General features: G+C 49.1%; 1 pseudogene; it reads left to right on the forward strand.

The window, feature by feature from the left end:
- Nucleotides 1–2559: 2559 nt before the first annotated feature.
- LOC148435709 (uncharacterized) lies at nucleotides 2560–5651 on the forward strand (annotated as a pseudogene).
- Nucleotides 5652–9689: the final 4038 nt, after the last annotated feature.

The following is a 9689-nucleotide window of genomic DNA, read 5'->3' on the forward strand; positions in this document are numbered from 1 at the left end:
AGATCAGGATGACCACAGCAAGCTTGAGGTTTACTAGTAACAGGAAATGAAGCAGGAAGGCCCGCACTTCATATAACAAGCAGGAAGGTACAGGGAGCTGGTATCATCTATGACTGGCTTGGATGCTATAACCAGCAATGCAGCAAAGCCCTGAATGTGATTTAACCTCACAAGGAGCCAATCAGAATGCGTGCTTAGGACAGGCCCCCTAATGATCGTGACAAGATGCAGCTGTAAGCAGGAGGCAGGGGCTGCATAGAAAAGTATCCCGGCTGCTAGGCAACCGCCGAGACCAGCATGCAACACAATGGCCATGTCATACAGCGTTCCAGTCACCTGGTAATAGACGGAATGCTATGCGCAGTGTGAGCTGTCATGATTAACGTGGCGCCTTATAATGTATAGGCCCCATTTCCTGCTGCTCCTGACAGATGCAGAGTTTTATCATAAAATCATATAATTATAAAATTTGAAAAGACTTAGGGCCTGATTCAGACCCGCTCGCGAGCGCTGAGCGCTCGCAAGCGGGTTGATGCTGCTCTAGTGCGCATTCGCACGACGGACGGAGCTCCGTCGTGCGCATGCGCGAGACCCGCATAGCGACAGCCAAGCTGTCGCTATGGGTCTCGCACCAAAGGGGGTGTGCTGTCGATGGTGAGTGACAGCACGCCCCCTTTGGTGGGTGTGCCTGGGGCATTTCTGCCCAGACGGAGGCGTACCCATGGGAACGCCTACCATCTGGGGCCGGCCCCACTGACATCACTAGTGATGTCAATGGGAGTGCTCTCGGCTCTGATAGAGCCAAAAGCACTCCTGGGCTTGCGGCAGTGAGACCCTACCGCAGGGTCTCGTCGCAAGCCCGATGGTCGCGATGGTCTTGTCCATCGCGACCATCTTTTTGTCCGCTCGCATAAGCTGTGGGTGGTCACCCACAGCTATGCGAGCAGCCAGGAGGCCGCTCCAATTTTAGGTAGGAGGGCCCTGATTCAGAGCGAGCGCTCTTGTCAGAGCGTCCGGCTCTGAATCAGGCCCTGTTACTCTACCTTGGTTCTCTTGTATTGTACTGAGGCCTATGACTTGATGCTGGGGTTCAGTTTCCATTTTAAAAATCTCACGACACTTTAAAAGCCTGTTTTTTTAATTGTTTTTCCATGTCTCCAATTTGTTTTTCTTGATAGTTATTAGTACTGTTAGTAGTAACTCAATCAATCAATGCTGTACCTGGCTTCCACTTTATATTCCACCTCCATTTACTTGTGCTGGCCTCGGGCCTCTGTCTAGTTCTTGATTATTGAGAACATTCTATAGCATTGTATAGTCTTATATTAAACTGACATCTGTCTGCCGCTGCAGTGCTACTAGATTTTCACAATTATATGCAAATCTGTTTTGATCTATTTTAAAGTAATCCAAAACCCAAAAAACATTGAGAGTGGTTTGGCCAAAACCAAAACACAACAAAGTTTTAGAACCAATGCAAAGGGGTCCGCGCACATTCCTAATAATTATATAAATACCAAGCTAAGATGGTAGCATGGTAAAATGTATTTATGTAACTCCTATTACCCCCCAACATGTGTCTGGTAGCAAAATGCGTTGCCACTTTGGGTTTGCATCCCATTCGCAGATGATTAGATTCAGTGGTATACAAAACTTAGACACCCAAATGATGAGGAACAACCATAAGAGTGTAAACCTGATCACAGCTGCATTAGTGTAAAATAATATAATTCTCAATGTGGTTATTGTTACGTCTGAATGCAGCCGATATGAATAACGGATAAGGTGAAATCTCTCAGCTTTACCATTAGACCCGGCATTTTGCCCGTCAGTTTGTTATCACAATTCCATTTATTTTGAAACTGTCTGAGTTCTAACAGGCTCATTAATTATTCTTTCCTTTTGAGATATTAGGGGCATATTTACTAAAGGTCGATTTTAATTGCTTTAAAATGGGGGGGGGGGACCCATCAAAATCCATCAACATCGATGTTGTGTTTCTGCGGCTAAATAACACATTTATTAACAATTATTTTTTTGAAGTACTAGTAAATGTGTGATTTAGCCTGAGAAACACATCATCGATTTTTATCCATTTTAAATTGACCAAAATCGACCTTTAGTAAATACACCCCCTAAACACTGAGCACATTGAATAAAAGGCATGTTGCTATGCTGAAGCCGTTATTGGCTATCCTATGACACCGTAGTCATCCTTTACACGTCACTGGTAGCGTTTGCATCGGGAACATTGTTTTGTGAAAGTGATCATTTAGAAAATTACTCCCAAGCTATCGATGGCTGTTATAATGATTACAGTTGTCCCAATGTTCAAGTTGTGCAAATTATAAAGTTTTGCATCTATTTACTTATTCCACGGTGTTTAATAGCTTTTGTGAACCTCTTTTCATTTTGTTTTTAAACTACAATACAGTAATTGGGGGTGACAAATTATAGCTGAACAGACAGAGTAACGATCAGCAGAAATTTCTGGCTGTGCTCGGTATAGGATGCATACAGCGTGCGCCAAGTAACGCCTCCTCTCTCGGCAAACGTACGATGCAGATTTATTGGATACAGCCGGAGCTGCCTGCACAACCTGCTCTCTGCCTCAGTTATCTTCCTTGTGTAAGGATTGAAGACTGACACTAACGTGTGCAATGTTTATTTATAGGCCACAAATTATTTAGTTCAGTATAAAAATATACTTTACCTATTTGGTTTTCAGTTTTTAAAATTAGATTGTAAGCTGTATGGACCAGTTATATAATGATTTGAGGAAAAAATAGTTATTTTGTTGTTCTGAGGCAGCCTACTTCCTTCCTTGTGCTAATAAAGGAATCCGTCCGTGTATACTGAGAACCCGTGCGTGTATACTGAGAACCCGTGCGTGTATACTGAGAATCATTCAGTGTATACTGAGAATCCATGTGTGTATACTGAGAATCTGTCCGTGTATACTGAGAATCCGTGCGTGTATACTGAGAATCATTCAGTGTATACTGAGAATCCGTCCGTGTATACGGAGAATCCGTCCGTATATACTGAGAATCCATCCGTGTATACTGAGAATACGTGCGTGTATACTGAGAATCCGTCCGTGTATACTGAGAATCCGTCAGTGTATAGTGAGAACCTGTGCGTGTATACTGAGAACCCGTGCGTGTATACTGAGAATACGTGCGTGTATACTGAGAACCCGTGCGTGTATACTGAGAACCCGTGCGTGTATACTGAGAATCCGTGCGTGTATACTGAGAATCCGTGCGTGTATACTGAGAATCATTCAGTGTATACTGAGAGTCCGTCCGTGTATTCTGAGAATCCGTCCGTGTATACTGAGAATCCGTCCGTGTATACTGAGAATCCGTGCGTGTATACTGAGAATCCGTGCGTGTATACTGAGAATCCGTGCGTCTGCATGTGGAAGTCAATCCCTCCCGCTGTTTTTCTGTCTACAGCCATAATTATTATCTGTACATGCACCCACCCCATGCTGGGTGCAAAAGATCCACCTGAAACAGGCGCCCCATCCGTGTCTGCACGCTGCGATCAGTGCGACTGCATGGTTGCCTCCCAGAGATGCCCATATCGCGTGCGTGTGCCTGATCCAGCGTGTTGGCTATGATATCCTGGCGGTGACCATCCCGACAGTAACAATACCGGTAACGGAATTACTTCGGTCAAAATCTCAACAAAATTTATTGAGTATTTTAACTCTAACCCTCCCCTCCCGCAGCCTAACCCTCCCCTCCTGCAGCCTAACCCTAACCCTCCCCTCCTGCAGCCTAACCCTAACCCTACCCTCCCCTCCTGAAGCCTAACCCTAACCCTACCCTCCCGCAGCCTAACCCTCCCCTCCTGCAGCCTAACACTAACCCTCCCCTCCTGCAGCCTAACCCTAACCCTACCGCAGCCTAACCCTCCCCTCCTGCAGCCTATCCCTAATCCTCCCCTCCTGCAGCCTAACCCTAACCCTCTCCTCCTGCAGCCTAACCCTAACCTTACCCTCCTGCAGCCCAATCCTAACCCTCCCCTCCTGCAGCCTAACCCTAATGCTCCCCTCCTGCAGCCTAACCCTAATTCTCCCCTCCTGCAGCCCAACCCTAATTCTCCCATCCTGCAGCCCAACCCTAAATCTCACCTCCTGCAGCCTAAACATAACCTTCCCCTCCTGCAGCCCAATCCTAATCCTCCCCTCCCGCAGCCTAACCCTAACCCTCCCCTCCCGCAGCCTAACCCTAATCCTCCCCTCCCGCAGCCTAACCCTAATTCTCCCATCCTGCAGCCCAACCCTAATTCTCCCATCCTGCAGCCCAACCCTAAATCTCACCTCCTGCAGCCTAAACATAACCTTCTCCTCCTGCAGCCCAATCCTAATCCTCCCCTCCTGCAGCCTAACCCTAACCCTCCCCTCCCGCAGCCTAACCCCAATCCTCCCCTCCTGCAGCCTAACCCTAATTCTCCCCTCCTGCAGCCTAACCCTAATCCTCCCCTCCCGCTAACTAACCCTAATCCTCTCCTCCTGCAGCCTGACCCTAATCCTCCCCTCCTGCATCCTAACACTAACCCTCTCCTCCCGCAGCCTAACCCTAACCCTAATGCTCCCCTCCTGCAGCCTAACCCTAATTCTCCCATCCTGCAGCCTAACCCTAAGCTTCCCCTCCTGCAGCCTAACCCTAAATTTCACCTCCTGCAGCCTAACCCTCCCCTCCTGCAGCCTAAACATAACCTTCCGCTCCTGCAGACCAATCCTAATCCTCCCCTCCTGCAGCCGAACCCCAATCCTCCCCTCCCGCAGCCTGACACTAATCCTCCCCTCCCGCAGCCTGTCCCTAATCCTCCCCTCCTGCAGCCCAATCCAAACCCTCCCCTCCTACAGCCTAACCCTAACCCTCCCCTCCTGCAGCCTAACCCTATTCTTCCCCTCCCGCAGCCTAACCCTAATCCTGCCCTCCCGCAGCCTGACCCTAATCCTCTCCTCCTGCAGCCTGACCCTAATTATCCCCTCCTGCATCCTAACACTAACCCTCTCCTCCCGCAGCCTAACCCTAATCCTCCCCTCCTGCAGCCTAACCCTAATTCTCCCATCCTGCAGCCTAACCCTAATCTTCCCCTCCCACAGCCTAACCCTAATCTTCCCCTCCCACAGCCTAACCCTAATCCTCCCCTCCCGCAGCCTAACCCTCCCCTCCCGCAGCCTAACCCTAACCCTCTCCTCCTGCAGCCTGACCCTAATCCTCCCCTCCTGCATCCTAACACTAACCCTCTCCTCCCGCAGCCTAACCCTAATGCTCCCCTCCTGCAGCCCAACCCTAATTCTCCCATCCTGCAGCCTAACCCTAACCTTCCCCTCCTGCAGCCTAACCCTAAATTTCATCTCCTGCAGCCTAACCCTAAATTTCATCTCCTGCAGCCTAACCCTCCCCTCCTGCAGCCTAAACATAACCTTCCGCTCCTGCAGACCAATCCTAATCCTCCCCTCCTGCAGCCGAACCCTAATCCTCTCCTCCTGCAGCCTAACCCTAACCCTCCCCTCCTGCAGCCTAACCCTAATCCTCCCCTCCTGCAGCCTAACCCTAACCCCCCTCTTGCAGCCTAACCCTAACCCCCGCACACAGTATAGATACGCCCCTGCCACCACAGGCTAATGCTGGGCATCTACTATACAATTTTCTGTCAGATATCTGTCCAATCTGGCTGGTTAGAATGAAAACCTGGTAATGTATGGGAGCAAGTGACAGACGATTATATGGTTTTAAACACTGAAAAACATTGAAACATCGCCAGCACGCCCCATTTGGTATGAGACCCGGAGCGAAGGAGGTCCCGTCGCTATCTGGGTCTCGCGCATGCGCACGACGGAGCCGGCTCCGTTGGGCAACGTGCGCACTGGCCTACCATCGACCCGGTAGCGAGCGCACAGCACTTGCGACCGAGTCTGAATCAGGCCCTGTGTCTCTAACCGATTACTCACAGACATTGCGGCACATTTGTATAGACCTTTGCTCAAGGCTAAACTGAAGCAAAAACGTCTCCAATGTGACCATTTTTAGAAATGAAATTATCTGCACTGTGTAAGACCGATGCAGGAACCTATAACATCCGGACCCCCCACCCAAAACCAACATAAACTTGCTGCTTTACCTAGGCCCAACACCTCTTTATAGGGCCCAACAAGAGCCTGGTGTAGATGGGGGTGCTCCAGCTCTCATTGCAGAAAGCAGTCAGTGGGGAGCGAGGAAGCAGTCAGTGAGGAGCGAGGAAGCAGTCAGTGAGGAGCGAGGAAGCAGTCAGTGAAGCGCGAGGTCCAGTGGCGTAACTATAGAGGGTGTAAGGTGTGCGCCTGCTATGGGGCCCGCCGGCCCAGCAAGCAACCTCCTGCATCCTGCCAAGTACAGAGCCAATGTAATTTTTAATCAGGCGCCGGTTGTTGAGCCAACCAGCAGCTGCTGGTCTGCAAATTTCGATTGGCTCGCTACCAGCGCCTGATTAATAAAAAGACATCGTCTCTCCTCTGCTACGTCTCTCACTAGAAGCTGGGAGGGGGCGTGGCTGTGGTGACATTCCCGGACCATGGCCACGCCTCCTCCCAGCTTCAGTGAGGGTAGATGGAGCAGTGCGCCGGGCTGAAGAAGAGGTAAGTAGTGCGGGGCTGGAGGGTGATGGTGGGGGGGTGACGGGGGATTAGGCCCCCATACCTCTGGTTATGCCCCTGCATAGGACGGTGTCACCTAATGGGGCCCATACTGATTGCCGCAATTCACCATTCTGTTGATGGCGGGACCAGGGAATTGGGGATATTTAACATGTTGAAAAATCTCAATACCCCGATTCCAACTGGAAAATGGTCGGAAATGGCGAATTGGGGATTTTTAACATGTTGAATTTCCCAGATACCCTGATTTATCGCAGATCATTAATGGTCGCCAATTGGCTTTTCGGCGTCAGCAGGAAGGAAATCAGGGGAAGATGTATCACTCACAGAACGTTATGTCACTAATTCATTGTTTTAGGAACCCTATGCAAAATAATAGCGCCTGCCCTGATTATTGGAGTGATACAAAACAGCGATATCATCACTGGGGTATTATAGCAGACACACAAAATATACAAATATCGCTGTTACACAGCGTCCACAGCCATGGCTGACACAATTCATCACAACTGCAAAGTACTAAACGCACGGTCAAAGCATTAAACTGGTGTAATTACCTTATGCCTTACAATCCTATTATTACTGATGGGCTCACATGAAGGGAAATAGGATTACGTACTTGGCGTTTCTCATCTACTTGTTTCTATACCCCAGGGGTGGGGAATCTTTTTTCTGCCGAGGGCTATTTTGATATATAACATTATTTGAAGACCCTGTGCAGGCCACGCCCCCTCCATGTGATGTCACACAGGGGCGGGGCCACAATCACCGGTGATTACAGCAATGCCCGGAACATCGTGAGGATGCTCCGGGGAGCTGTAAGAGCAGCGGTGTGACCGTCAGAAGGATCCTAAGGACGCTCCAGGTGGCACTGCTGCATAGATCCTGGCTGCAGGGGGCATTATAGGCATCCGCTAGACAGATGAGGCTAGCAGAGAAAAGCTCCGAGGGCCAGACAAAATGAATCCGGGAGTCTTATACGGCCCCCGGGCCTGAGGTTCCCCATCCCTGCTCTACCCTGACAAGCTTCATTTACAGTACAACAAATGTACAGAACGTAAGTCACAATAACGTTATATGTCCATCCTTCTGCAAAGATCCATAGTCTCCCATCACAGTGATTCAGTCAGACAGTGATTCAGTCAGTCAGTGATTCAGTCTGTCAGTCAGTCAGTCAGTCAGTGATTCAGTCAGTCAGTGATTCAGTCAGTCAGTCATTCAGTCTATCAGTCAGTCAGTCAGTCAGTGATTCAGTCAGTCAGTCAGTCAGTGATTCAGTCAGTCAGTCAGTGATTCAGTCAGTCAGTCAGTGATTCAGTCTGTCAGTCAGTGATTCAGTCTGTCAGTCAGTGATTCAGTCTCTCTCTCTCTCTCTCTCTCTCTCTCTCATTTTTTTTGTCTGCTAACATTACTCCATTGTAAGAAAGAAAAGGCGACAGCATGATACACTACAGGTTCCATATGTGATATACAGGGACAATTATATATTTATACTAACAAACATAGGGGCACACGTGTAATAGACTCTGTGCACACGCTGATTCGGATTCACAGCTGGATATATCTGTGCACTGGACATATACATAGAAAAAGAACAAAGCAAAAAACCCCCCATACTTGCTTGTGTATAACTGGGTCATATCCCAACAGGCTTCCACCCCAAAACCAGTACTAGTAACAGCCAGGCATACAGGTGTCTATATACCTAACAATAGTGACATCACTAAAACTACATTACACAAAAACATTGAATCCCTTCTAAGCAAGATAGATAAACCCTGGCATGGTATATCATGGTATATCATGGTATATAATGCAGCTTCTCTGCTTGGGTCATTAGTATTTCTGGTTTGTCGCTATAATGTCCAGCAGAGGAAGCCCAAATATCTCTGTCAGAGGATGAGCCTGGCTCGGGTAATCGGCTTCCTGCTACAGTACATGGAGAGCTGGAACCTAGTGACGGGGGGATTCTCCCTGCCAGTCTATCAGGTCTGCTACGTCCACATCCTAGCTCTGGTGCCTCTGAGATGATTTATCATGGTCACCACTGTGCTTCTGTCTGAGAATAGCCTGAGAGGCTTCCCCACTGGCTGGTCCTTGCCGCTCTCATTCTCAGTACATGTATACGGTGTGACCAGGACATGTATACGGTGTGACCAGGACATGGATACGGTGTGACCAGTACAGTACTACATGTATACGGTGTGACCAGCACATGGGTACGGTGTGACCAGCACATGGGTATGGTGTGACCAGCACATGGGTACGGTGTGACCACCACATGGGTACGGTGTGACCAGTACAGTACTACATGTATACGGTGTGACCAGTACAGTACTACATGTGACCAGGACATGGATACGGTGTGACCAGCACATGGATACGGTGTGACCAGTACAGTGCTACATGGATACGGTGTGACCAGTACATGGATACGGTGTGACCAGTACAGTACTACATGTATACGGTGTGACCAGTACATGGATACGGTGTGACCAGTACATGGATACGGTGTGACCAGCACAGTACTACATGGATACGGTGTGACCAGTACATGGATACGGTGTGACCAGTACATGGATACGGTGTGACCAGCACAGTACTACATGTATACGGTGTGACCAGTACATGGATACGGTGTGACCAGCACAGTACTACATGTATATGGTGTGACCAGTACATGGGTACGGTGTGACCAGGACATGGGTACGGTGTGACCAGGACATGGGTACGGTGTGACCAGGACATGGATACGGTGTGACCAGTACAGTACTACATGTATACGGTGTGACCAGGACATGGGTACGGTGTGACCAGCACATGGGTACGGTGTGACCAGCACATGGGTACGGTGTGACCAGCACATGGGTACGGTGTGACCAGCACATGGGTACGGTGTGACCAGTACATGGGTACGGTGTGACCAGTACAGTACTACATGTATACGGTGTGACCAGTACAGTACTACATGTATACGGTGTGACCAGTACAGTACTACATGTATACGGTGTGACCAGGACATGGATACGGT

Source organism: Taudactylus pleione, unplaced genomic scaffold, assembly GCF_031769625.1.
Source record: "Taudactylus pleione unplaced genomic scaffold, aTauple2 ptg002045l, whole genome shotgun sequence".
Taxonomy (NCBI): Eukaryota; Metazoa; Chordata; class Amphibia; order Anura; family Myobatrachidae; genus Taudactylus; species Taudactylus pleione.